Source organism: Danio rerio, chromosome 25 (assembly GCF_052040795.2).
Source record: "Danio rerio strain M-AB ecotype USA chromosome 25, GRCz13ab, whole genome shotgun sequence".
In the NCBI taxonomy this organism is placed as follows: Eukaryota; Metazoa; Chordata; class Actinopteri; order Cypriniformes; family Danionidae; genus Danio; species Danio rerio.
The window spans coordinates 30283830-30297174 of NC_141045.1; the positions used below are offsets into that span (position 1 = coordinate 30283830).

At 38.8% G+C, this 13345-nt stretch overlaps 1 protein-coding gene and 1 long non-coding RNA gene across 20 annotated transcripts in view; one reads left to right on the forward strand and one right to left on the reverse strand.

Moving 5' to 3' along the window:
* cadps2 (Ca++-dependent secretion activator 2) overlaps positions 1-13345 on the forward strand; it is a 350912-nt gene that overhangs the window by 68663 nt on the left and 268904 nt on the right. The gene's annotated exons all lie outside the window — the stretch shown is intronic.
* Positions 1-13345, reverse strand: part of LOC147830912 (uncharacterized) — a 125008-nt gene that overhangs the window by 21618 nt on the left and 90045 nt on the right. The gene's annotated exons all lie outside the window — the stretch shown is intronic.

Here is a 13345-nt window from a genome sequence, read left to right on the forward strand (position 1 = left end):
ACTGCGCTACGTCCGCCCCAAAAATCATTTTAAACCCGGAAGCTGAAATTAGCTGACAAAAGCTCAAAATTATCCAGTTTTCCCCACAATTAAAGCTAACAGGTGCTAACATTGTCTTAACTGATGCTCAACACACACAAATCTGTTAATTTAAAAAAAAAAGTTCTCCAGGGTGTCCTGAACCTTTAACAATCTTACAGTTTGGCAGCATGGTAGCTTGGTGCAAGAAGTTCCCGGCTGGACCAGTTGGCATTTCTTTATGGAGTTTGCATGTTGTAGTTGTATTCGTTCCTCTGGGACATACAGTATACAGTAGGTGAATTTGTTGAATTACTGGCCTGCTTCCACTGAGTAGCACAGTAAAGTACAGTTCGGTTTGGTGCGCTTTTATGGCCGTTTCCACTGTCAAAAGGCGTAGCGTACCGAAACCAAACTGTACCAAAATACTTTTTCGGCACTCTTTCGAAAGGGTACCAAACACGAGAATAGGTAACAAAAGGAGGAGCTAGATGCGCAGCTTAACGGGATTGGTTTACAGAGAAACGTCATGCGCTTATGCAACAAGCCAGAATAAAAACAAAAAACCTGTCATGTTTAAAATACACATGTAATGGTCTGAGTGGGGATCAAACCCGCGTCTATGGTGTGGTTAGCAGTAGTTCTTACTACATGAGCTAAGTCAGCAACTGGTGGCCCAAGAGCAGAGGAGGAACAAAGTTAGTCCACAATGCATGAATTAAAAAAATATAATATAGTCTTTACTGAAGAGAAGTCTGAAGCGCGAGCGGTTTCGGTTTTTTGCTTTCTCTCACCGCGCATCGATATCTGAAATAACAAACTTCTTGAGCTGATGATTATAACGTGCGCTTGATTATTGACGTGCTTTTGAAACCCGAACCTGTCAGACACTGGCAAACGCGAGAGTAAAGCGCGAAAAAAAGGAGAAGCCAGAAAAAAAAGGAGCACATTATTTCGTTGAGCGAGAATGATGCGACTGAAACTTTCTTTCATACACCACACCCACCAAAAGGGTACCCTTGGTAGTGAAAATGCAAGCCTGATAAAGGTGAGCCATACCGACCCAAACTGTACCGTACTGTACCAGTCAGTGGAAACGAGCCATAAATTAGCCGTAGTGTATGGGACTAAACCAAAGGAAAATGTATGAAGGAATGTTTAGAGCTAGACATGCAGTTTAATGCTATTGGTTTACAGAGAAATGTCACTAGTATGTGCACTAGCTAGAAGCGCAAGTAGGAAAGGGATGAAAACAAAGGAGGCGCCATTTTTAAATACAGTTTTTATAGTCGAGACATTACATGGCAATAACAACTCATGGTCGACCAGAACTTAACCTCATAGTCAGGGCCCTGACGAGGACGCACTGAGGCACTTTTTTTCCACATGTCAAGGTTCACATCGCTTTACCATGGTTTTTAAATGCAAAAATCTGCGTTTTTGTAGTAAAAGGCAAGTGTATGTCATAGCTTACAGACAGTGTTACAGATAACATGAGACTACAAACTGAATAAAAAGTCAAAACTATAGTTACTAAAATCTAAACAAAGCCAGGTGTTTTGCTGTCAAACCATTTCGACATGAAAAGCCACAAAGCCAAGAAGAAGAGCAGAATCTACCTGTGTCATTGTGTACAAGGCTGTCTGAAAAAAGTGTGAGTGGTTTCACTTTCTCCAGAGAGATTGTGATCACTTGCCACGGGGTTATATTTCAAATAGCAAACTTGTGATGATAATAACGTGCCCGTGATTATTGAAGTTCTTCTGACATATGGTCCTTTCAGAAATGGACAAAGCAAAAGTGAAGTGCGGAAAAACAAAGGAGCAAATGCTTCTTTCAGCAATCTAAAAGATAAACAAACTGCCATGTTTAACTATTATCATCACCTTTTGTACTATTATAAACTCGGAATGACAGAATTACTTTAATACAGTAAGTCTCTCTCTGTATGTGTTCTTATTTTGTGTGTGTGTGTGTGTGTGTGTATATATATATATATATATATATATATATATATATATATATATATATATATATATATATATATATATATATATATATATGAACCGTATACTGAACCGTACCAGAGCGTACTGTACCACTCAGTGTAAACGAGGCAATAGAGCTAGTTATTAAACATGAGATTGGAGTAATCTGATGCATGTTGTTTTTGTGTTGTGTAGTTCCTGTAAGTATCCAGCATGGACACTATTTTTTAATACTCTAACTGATAATTTTTGACAATCACTACCTGAACCAAATACCCTTGGCTAAGAATGAAGTATCTTTTTTCAATCTTTTATATATACTTGAAGAAAATATATAAAAATGGAGGAAAGTCCTTACCCCAGGTTAAGGAATTCAAATATGCTGGGATTTTGTACAGCGTTGAGGGAAGGATGGAACATGAGATTGACAGTTGGATTGGTGCAGCAGTAATGCGGTCGATGTATCACTCCGTTGTGTTAAAGAAGGAGCTGAGCTGAAAGGCAAAGCTCTCAATTTACTGATCAATCTATGTTCCTACCCTCACCTATATTTCTGACAAAAAAGGACAAGATCTTGGATACAAGCGGCCAAAAAAAGTTTCCTTTTCAATGTGGCAGGGCACACCTTTATAGATATGGTGAGTAGCTATGTCACCCGGGAGCAGCTTAAAGTAGAGCCGCTGCTCCTTCACATCGAGACAAGTCAGCTGAGGTGGCTCAGGCATCTGTTTCAGATGCCTACCTAGGGAGGTGTTCCAGGCATGTCCCACCGGAAGGATCCCTCGGGTTGGACCCAAGACACGCTGGAGGGATTATGTCTCTCGGCTGGCCTGGGAAAGCCTCAGGATTCCCCCAGAGGAGCTGGAGGAAGTGTCTGGGGTTCTCTCCTAAGACTGCTACCTCCGCAACCCAGCACCGGAAAAGCAGATAAAGATGAGATGAGATTTATATATACATTTAATTAATGTGGCCATTTGGTTTCTTTAATGTTGTTTTATTCAGCTTTCTTCCCATTTACTTCTTTGTTTAATATTTTAACATCAATACTTCAGTGTAAGTGGATTGCGCTTAAATGAAAGCATTCAGTAATTATTTAATTCTGCTTTCTAAACCCTTTAGTGAACTTTTACAGGAGCAACAGAATGTAGCACTCATTCACAGTCAATTAGCGTAACCTCTGTCTACTCAATAGCAAGACTGAGGTCGACTCTGAGGATCACACTCACAGTACTGCTTTTTATGAGCACAGACCAGGTTACCAAGCAACATGTTGTGTCATAAAGCTTTGAAAAATAGATGTTTGTGAACAGTAAGATGGATTTGGAAGTAGGGTAGGATGGGGGAATTAAGATGTTTTATTTAAATATCAAATTTTTGCGGGGTGAGATTTTGTTGACATATCACTGTTTTGGTGCCAGTGATGGGAAAAGATTATACTAAAGGATTTTTTATTATTATTTTTTTTTTAGTAGCAAGCAATCAAACAAGTTACTGTTTCCTAAATTACAATGTAGTCACTGCTACTGACAATAAAATGCGGCATAATGTAATTTATGTATAATTTGCAATTTAGCTTGAGAAGTTCTGTCAGGCCTTCTCTGGTGTATGTATATATTTGTGTACGTGTGTGGGGCACATAAGTGATAATGATTTGCATGAATGTGTGTGTTGGGGTGGGACAGCCACATAACTGAAAATGATTTATTAGGCAGATGACATGATCTCTGCTTTCAGAGGTGATTGATCCCCTATCGGAAAAATCACATAGCAGCAAAACAAGGTAATCATCTTAATATATTTTGACAAAGTACTGTAAAATCACATTGCCACAACATTAGTTTGCAGTGAATGACGGCAGGAACTGGCCATATGACATCAGTGTCAATGAGCGAGTGTGTGGACTCTGTAGTCATCAAGGAATTAATTATTTAAAGTAAAATATTCAATTTGATGAGCGTCTCTCGTGTTTGTAATAATTTACATTTTTTAAAAATGTATAACATTTTTTAACATATATATTTTTAAAATTATTACTTTTTCTGTAGTTAGTTACTTAATATGTAATGATGTAAACCAGTTACTTACTCTGTTACTATTTGTGAGAAGTTACTAGTAACTATAACCAGTTACTTTAAGCAACATACCCTACACTGTTTGGCACTTATAGTAAGATCCCAAGTGGTATATTGTAACTGATATCGTTTTTCAGTTAATTATTAAATAAATAGCCAAAGCTATATCACTTTTGTTTTCTTTGTAACAAAATACTGTTGAAAAACCAAACAGAACTAAACTCCATTGTGTAGATGGTTCAAGCATGTTGAAAATTCTTTTTTAATCAAGTTCTCTTACATAGAAAAAGTCAATTAAATGGCTACTAGGGATGCTCGTTTCGGTTAATTTTGCTAACCGACAACCGCCGCTCATTAATCTGTTATTAACAGTTAACTGGTCAGATTACTATTAATTTTATATTAAACAAATTGATTTTATATTAATTTTATATTTAAACAAATATTGCATTTTAAAATAAGCTACTGATTTATTTTTAAATGCTAGCATATTAATAACAGAACAGAACAACAGAGCATCTTCACGCACCTGCAGTGTTTAGCACAGAAGAGCAGAATAATCTAAATAAAATGAATAAAATAAATAGGACTGCCCTAAATTATTTTCATTTAAATAATTAATTTATATTACAAAATGAAAATACTGACTGATTCTTTTTAATAACCGGCATAGGCAGTTTTTTCCAATCATGTTTTTTCTTCCATCAAATAAAAATCGCAGACTTCCTCAAATTGCCCGCTCCGCGGAAAATATGCATTTATTTAATGCCCGCTGTTATTATTATAATAACAAAACCTTTTACATTTTTAATAGAAATCATTATTTTAAAGAATATGTCCTGATGGTTTCCTCTCTCTCCCTCGCGGTTCAAATGCGCGCGCTGCTTGATGAAAAGACAACAACAACAACGCGTGCATATGTAGACTTTTTGTAAACAGTTTTGTTGTTTAAATATGCTATTGCATTAATGTGCATAAATGCTTTTTAAGCCGAAAACAAGACGCATCTCACTGCCTTTATGTTGGTCCTCTTATGAAACGACTGAATCAGCTGGGTATCTATTATGCAAAAGTGTTGCTGTCTGTGTTGTTGCAAATGTAATATTTAATACTATTGTGATATTCGAGATTTGTACATTCATACAGCTCTGGATAACTTAAAACAGTGATTAGACCTTCAGAGCGGCATTAATGCGTCCTGAAGTAAAGCGAAACGGCTATAAACTCCAGCAAGATAGAGTGATTATATGCAGAGCCATATACCTTTATCTATAAATAAAGTATAACTATAGAAACTGTGTTCATCTTAACTAAAGGCTTCGTCCTGTTTCCTGGCCTCACGCATCGCGCTGTCAGTCAGCACGTAAAGTAACTCCCAAAGGGTTAAACAGAAATCGCACAGCACGGTTACGGAAAAGTTTCCTCTGCAGAGGAGTCGGGGCATCTGGTGAACGCCCATCCCTCTCTGCGCAGCCACATTAACAACAATGCTTTGACAGCACTGGCAATGTTTCTGCCATTGTCTGTTGTCAAGCGGGGTTACGTTGGTTTTGTTTTTGATATTCCTGACACATTCAGACGGTCCCTTACTAAGAGCTCCGTGCAAGCTCTCCCGGCTTTGCGAGGGCTTAAACGGAGCAGTGCTCGTAATGTCGAGCGGAAAAAAAGTGTTTCCTCACGTTCTTCTTCAACAAGCTCAGCTTTTGCAGGCACGCGTGACGTTATTGGAAAGGTGGTCACGGGGTGTGTCGCGATTCTCCCTTATTACACCGCGACACAGGATCGTAGATCTGAGTGTCGCGATTTCGATTTCATATCGTGTATCGTTACAGCCCTATTTGTAATCATTCATTCAATTAGCGGATGCCCTTCCAGCCGCAACCCATCTCTGGGAAACATCCACACACATTCACACACACTCATACACTACGGACAATTTAGCCCACCCAATTCACCTGTACCGCATGTCTTTGGACTGTGGGGGAAACCGGAGCACCCGGAGGAAACCCACGTGAAGGCAGGGAGAACATGCAAACTCCACACAGAAACGCAAACTGAGCCAAAGTTCGAACCAGCGACCTTCTTGCTTTGAGGCAGCAACACTACCCACTGCGCCACTGCCTCGCCTGATTTGTAATCAATAAAAATAATTAATAATTATAATTATAATTATAATTAATAGTCATTCACACACAGTGTTTCCAAATGTAAAATTGTATGAAAATACTTAAAAACGCACAAGTATTTATATACATATTAAATGTAATATTTTATCTTATGGAAAAACTATACTTTTTCAGTAAAGCTACAAAAGTAGTGCTAAAATTTCAATAAAGTTTGCAAAGATTTATAAATGAGTTCCTGGCTTGAACAAGTTTAGCATGATGATTTATATTGTTGGGTAATCCATCCTATTCGTATTAAATAAAAAATGAAGATTAATAGTATAAAGATCCTCCCCTATCTTCAACTTTAAAATGGTCAGTTTTTTTTTTTTTTGGTCATAACAATGTAGAGCATAGGTGTTTTTAACTCTGGGCTTCAAGATCCACGTTCCTGTAGAGCTAGCTATAGAGTAGAACCTTGATTAAATACACTTGAAACAATCAAGCAATCAAGGTCTAGAGGGTTATTGGAAATCTACAGGTAGGTGATTTAGGTCAGGGCTGAAGCACTTTCTGCTAGAATATGAGTCTAGTAGGCCAACATTGAGAAGTCCTGAAGAATGGCAGTGTAGTCATGCCAGGGTCGTGTGCTTAGTTCCCAGAAAAGCAAGAACTGATAAAATGTATGCTATGAATACATATCGCTATTAATCGCTACATAATAGGAATATACATAAATGCCAAATACATAAATGTTAATTATGTAAGAAAGTCTTATTTAGCATTTTAAGGCATCTTGTATTTGGGTCCATAAAAGTGGAATCACGATACATTTTTTATTCTACTCGAAAATGTGATAACCTCAATGCACCAAAAAAATAAAGAATTATTTATTACTTAGTAGATATTTAAAAATGTGCAACTGCCATGCAAATTTTACAGACCTATAGTTTCAAGCACTTAGTAAGCAATATTGCATGCTTATTAGAAAAAATGTCATGATCTACTCTTCATAATGACATATATACTATATAATGTCATTTTTTGATTTGATTTGTATTCTTTTAATGTTAAATTTATTAGCATGCATTGTCAGTCTTAAGATTTGTTTTGGTCGTCATTCATTCACACTCATTTTCAACTGCTTTTCCGGGGCGGGTCGCAGGGGCAGCAGTCTTAGGAGAGAATCCCAGACTTCCCTCTCCCCAGATACTTCCTCCAGCTCCACAGTGGGATCTCGAGGCGTTCCCAGGCCAGCCGAGAGACATAGTGCCTTCAGCATGTCCTGGGTCTTCCCCGAGGCCTCCCTAGGTAGGCGTCCAGGAGGCATCTGGGTCACACTTTATTTTGATAGTCCGTTTGTTGAATTTAAGTTAGATTGCATGTACATGCTAACTAATTTTCATTAGATTATAAGTAGACTAGGTTGGAGTTAGGGTTGGGGTTAGTGTAACTTGCAAAGTTTCTTATAGTCAGTTTAATGTCTGTTGAAGGAGCAGTATCAACAGATATCAAGCAGACAGTCTACTAAGGGTGTACTCACTATGCTATCCGAATCGTGCCCAGGCCCATTTCCCAGATTGTTTGAGAAGTGCGAGTGCTCTGAATCGGGCTCAGGCACAGTTCACTTGGCCAGCCCTAGCCCGATTGAAAGAGGTGTGCCTGGGCGGGGTTCACTTGGGCTTTGGCATGGTACGCTTGTGTGTGAGTGCAAAACGCACCTAAGCCCGAAACTTAAAGCGAGACGTGACTTTTAAGGGACCGTTTAATATGGATTATTTAATCATTCTTACTGTTCAGTGAACGCAAACAGTCGTAGTTTATTAAAGACGAGAACCCCTCACTGCACGACAGCTGCGCACCTTCAGCAAACCTCCTAATTCCTGCAGCACGATCGAGGACTTTATGATTGTTTAGCATCAAAAGTAACTGATCTCTTCGGCAAAATATTTGAAAGCGTGTCACTGCATATCAAACAACTTAAATGATATAACTAAAGAAATCTCCACTGTGCTGAGCGAGAGCACTTACTGAACAGCGCAGCGTCGATGACGTAATCGTGCCCAGGCCCTAATGTTATGTGAGTGCGGGCCGTCGGGGGAGACAGGAAGGGGGACAAGCGTGCTTAAGTTTAAGGCAACTTTAAGTACAACTGTGTAAGTACGACCTAATACTCAAATGGACCATCAAAAGAAAGTGTTAAAGGCACCCTAAACAGATGTCATTTCAGCTGACTTTTCTCGATGTGGAGGAACAGCGACTGTACTCCGAGCTCCTCGTGGGTAACAGAGCTCCTCACCCCTTTCAGGGTACGCCCTGCCAACCTGCGAAGGAAACTAATTTTGGCTGCTTGTATCCAAGATCTTGTCTTTTCGGTCATGACCCAAAGCTCATGACCAGAGATGAGAGTAGGAAAGTAGACCGGTAAATCAAGAGCTTTGCCTTTCAGCTCAAACTCTTCTTTACTGCAACGGACCAGTATATCAACCGCATTTCTGCTGCCGCTGCACCAATCCGCCTGTCATCTCACAATCAATCCTTCCTTCATTCGTGAACAAAACCCCAAGATTCTTAAACTCCTCCACTTGAAGTAAGGACTTTCCTCCAACCTTTTTCTTTTTCCAACATTTTTCTGGTTGAGCACCATGGCCTTGAACTTGGATATGTTGTTATATTCAAAATCAAACCATTGCTTCTTCTCTGAAATGACGGCCTTTCTCTGATATCAGCCTGACAGAAAAGTTTACAGGAACTTTCCATTTCACAAGGACATAAAATGAGCTGTTGAAAAAATTATTTTAAAACAAAAGTTTTGGGGTTTGTTTCAGAAGGTTTCAGAAGCTTTGATTTTAAACTTGAATGATGGGTTGATTTACTCTGAGAAGGGAAACGCTGTGTTTTTGGTTTTAGATAAGCAGAATAAAGTAAGTTTACTCAACTCTGCGTTCATTTAGTTGAAAAGCCATTGTCTATGGAGCTTGAATATTATGATTTGCCATGGCAACGGTGTTTAATTTTTCACAAAGGAAGAATTACCTTCAGAAAGGTTTATTATTTAATTCAAATGCTATTCATTTTCGTGGTATTTCATCGACAAAAATAAATTAAATAAAATATTAATAATACTTTGTGGGTTTTTTTCCTTACTGTATATTGCAAATAATTTGCCAACAAGGTCAGAAATATATTGCAGTGACTGTTTAAACTAAATGCATATTAGCATACTTTCTCATTGATATATCTTGTTTAAATTAAATGAATGTTTCTAGCTCGAGATATATTCTATACATATTCTGTACAATGTCATTTGCACCTCAGTATTGTACATTAAACTGATGCAATAATATCATAGAGTTTAAATGATTATATTTGTAAAAGTAAACTTTTATCTTTATCAAACATTCATTCCTTTAAGAATAAATACTTAGTTTTTATTGAAAATACATTTTAATGTAATATGGCATGGGAAAAGTGAGAAGAGCAAACTCAGACTCAAAAACCTGAACCCTTGTTTTACTGTAATTTCTCATTTCTGATCAAGTTACTATTTACACAACCACTGAAATGGTTAATCACGAGTGTTGATTTTAGGGTGCTTTCACATTAGCACTTTTGGTCCACACCCTGGTTCGTTTGACGTCATAGTACAGTACGTTTAGCTAGTGTGAACGTGTCTTCTGAACTCGGGTGCGCACCCATAAACCGTACCCAAAGCCTGAAAGAGGTGGTTTGGGGTACGGTTCATGTGATCTCTGGTACGGTTTACATCTGATGTGAATGCAATCATACCAAATCACGGAAGTGAACCGCCAACTGTACAACAAACTATCGTTTTCATAACGTTCGTGTGTGTGTGTGTGTGTGTGTGTGTGTGTGTGTGTGTGTGTTTGTGTTTGTGTGTGTGTGTGTGTTTGTGTGTGTGTTTGTGTGTGTGTTTGTGTGTGTGTGTGTGTGTGTGTGTGTGTGTGTGTGTGTGTGTGTGTGTGTGTGTGTGTGTCACGTTTTGTACCTTGGTGACACGAGCGGGACTGAGCCAGGGCAACACACAGTGATGTCTGCTTGTCTTCTCCAAAAAAAGCTTCTGCAGACACTGTGTGATGTTCTGAATGTTTATAACATTTTTGCGGCAGATGGACGCGAGTCGCTTTCTGTATGTGCAAAACCAAAAGCTTCAGTTAAAGCAGAATGACCGAGATGTGTGGATATCTTTCCATTTCAGTGCTTACTTGCATGACCGTCAACTAGCAACGGCCGTAAACAAAACAGCAGCTCGATGACGCAAGCGTACCGGGGTTCAGAGAGAAAAAAGACAGTGTGAACACAAACCAACCGAGGAGGTGGCAAGGGAGACAATCGAACTTGGGTACGGTCCAGGCAATTGAACCAAGTGTGAAAGCACCCTTAATGTGTGTTGAATGAGTGTTAAAATATTTGAACCATCTATTATTTATATTTATATTCTTTAAATATTGAATTAAGTTAAATGCACCTAGGGTAAAAATATTAATTGTCTTATATCATTTTCTGAAATATTAATTTACGTTTTTATTTAAGATTTTGTAAATATTTATACTTGATATATAATAAAATACGTAATTTATTCATGCACACTAAAATAAAATCTTAAGTATTTAAACATAACTTGTACTTTAAAATAGTGTTAAAAATAAATAATAATAAAAATAATTGTTTGATTTACTGAAGGTAACCTGCTCCTAACTAGGTTAGGTTCATAGAGTAAGTTATTATGGTATAAGTACAAGTTATCTCACTTTTAGAAATGGGTTTGACTGAATCTGCTTTCCCAGGTTTTCTTTTTTTTTTTTTTAAGAGAAAATCACAATTTTTATTCATTTCAGGATTAACATAATCAGACTAGGATTTTAAGCCTGATTTGAGCCCGATTTGGAAGTTAACGAGCTCGCCGACAGATCGGGCTGTGATCGGGAAGAAATCTGCGGGTGCTCGGCGCTCGCCGCTCTTTATGTGTGAACTACTGAACAACGCATCAACGAGGCTCGCTGACGCGTCGCCGACACCTCGCTGACGGAAATCCAACATTCAGCAACCCCACGTGTGGTCAGATGTAGTGACGAGCTGCAGCCAATGAGAGAGCAGATCAGCATGAGCTTAACGCCTGTGTGTTCAGGAGCTCAGCAGAAACATCTGTGATTGGTCAGAATGGGCATCGGTGCACTCGCTTCATTCTGCGTTAACACAGACTTGAGAGTAGGCTATATTAACAGTGGAACTAGAAATCTGTAACTATTAGAATTACCATACTGCTCATTCTGACCGTTCTCATATAAAACGCCATACTGTCACAACATATTTACATTCAAAGCTATTATTGAGATATTAAAATTAAGCTTTGAATGTCTGGCATCAAATTTAATAACACCATTACCCTAAAAATATAATCTTTTTTTGGTAATACAGCCTATAAATGTAGTTAAGATACTAGAACATGCAAAGGTCTTGGCTTTCATTTTCACTTTCAAACAGGAGCTATTCGGCACAGAATATGCTGTTTTGAAAGATATCTGAGGTAAATTGATGTTTTTGCCATCAGAAAGTTTTGTTTATGTTAGCAGGAAGTTGCTAGGCAAGAAAATGCACACATATTTAAAGTCACAGTGAAAAGTATCAGACATGCATGCAGTCATTTTGACCAATATGGTAATTTAAGGCAGAAATGCTCAGTTCTTTACTGTTTTGTAATTAAAAAAAAAAAAAAAAAACAATGTCAGAAAGAAATACACTGATAGTTAGAAAACAGCAGGATGTTATAAATATGTTAGTTTTATTTCAAAGAGTTATAAAATTACAAAAATTAAAAACTCTCTGTGTATCTGTCCACTGGAACCTTGCAGATGAGTGATTAATCCACTGATAAATTAGCTGATTTGAGGATGTTTTTAAATGCTTTTTCCAAATCTTGAAACGCTGTCAGTGATGTCATCAGCACACAAGCAGCCAATAGTGTTCAGCTTTTTCTGCTGACTCCTCCCTCAAAATTTCATTGGCTGTGGTTTGGTAGCTTGAATGAGCTGTTGGGGAATGAGTTGTTGTCAGATCCTCTAGTGTGTGACCCCCCTCTTGTGGATCATTCACAGAGTGTTGCGTAGTGTGAACACCACAGAGATTGAAAGACACAAAGTCAAGTCATGTAGTGTAAACAGCACAGCGATCTACTAATGTTTAAAATCCTGTAGTGTGAACTAGGCTTAAGAATACTGCATGCTCGGCGTAGACAGTGTTTCTTCTGGATGTCCTCTATGGCTGGCAGTGTGGTCCCTGTGATCCTTGGGCAGTTTTTACCACCCGCTGCAGTGCCTTACGCTCAGCAACATAGCAGCTTCCAAACCAGACTGTGACGCAGTTGGTCAGGATGCTTTCTATTGTGCAGTGGTAGAAGTTCACCAGGATGGCTGATGGGAGCTGGTTCTTCCTAAGTTGCCTTAAGAAAAATAGGCGCTGGTGAGCCTTCTTGACCAGGCTGGAGGTGTTAATGGTCCAGGAAAGGTTCTATGAGATGTGGGTCCCCAGGAACTTGAAGGATGAGACAGGCTCAACGGCCATCCTATTGATATGGATGGGATCATGTGAGCCTATTCATCCCTTCCTGAAGTCCACAATGAGCTCCTTGGTCTTGTTGGTGTTAAGCAGCAGATTATTGTCGGTGCACCAAGTGGCCAGATGCTGTATCTCCTCCCTGTAGGCAGTCTCATCATTTTTTGCTGATTAGACCAATCACTGTGGTGTCATCTGCAAATTTGATGATTGTGTTGGATCTGTTCACAGGCCTACAGTCGAAGGTAAAAAGGGAGTAGAGGAAGGGGCTCAGCACACAGCCCTGTGGTACACCAGTGTTGAGTTGACGGTGGTGGGGCAGATGTGGCCTGATCTAACATTCTGAGGTCTGTTAGTCAAAAATTCCTTAATCCAGTTGCAGAAAGACGTGTCGATATCCAGGTCTCTAAGTTTGATCATTAACTTAGAGGGTATGACAGTGTTAAATGCGGAGCTGGAGTCAACAAACTGCATTTGTGCATTAGTGTTTTTATTGTCCAGGGGTTTTAGTACGAAGTGCAGAGCTATGGAGACTGCATCTTCTGTGCTCCTGTTAGCAAACTGATGTGGCAAACTGATGTGGTTCCAG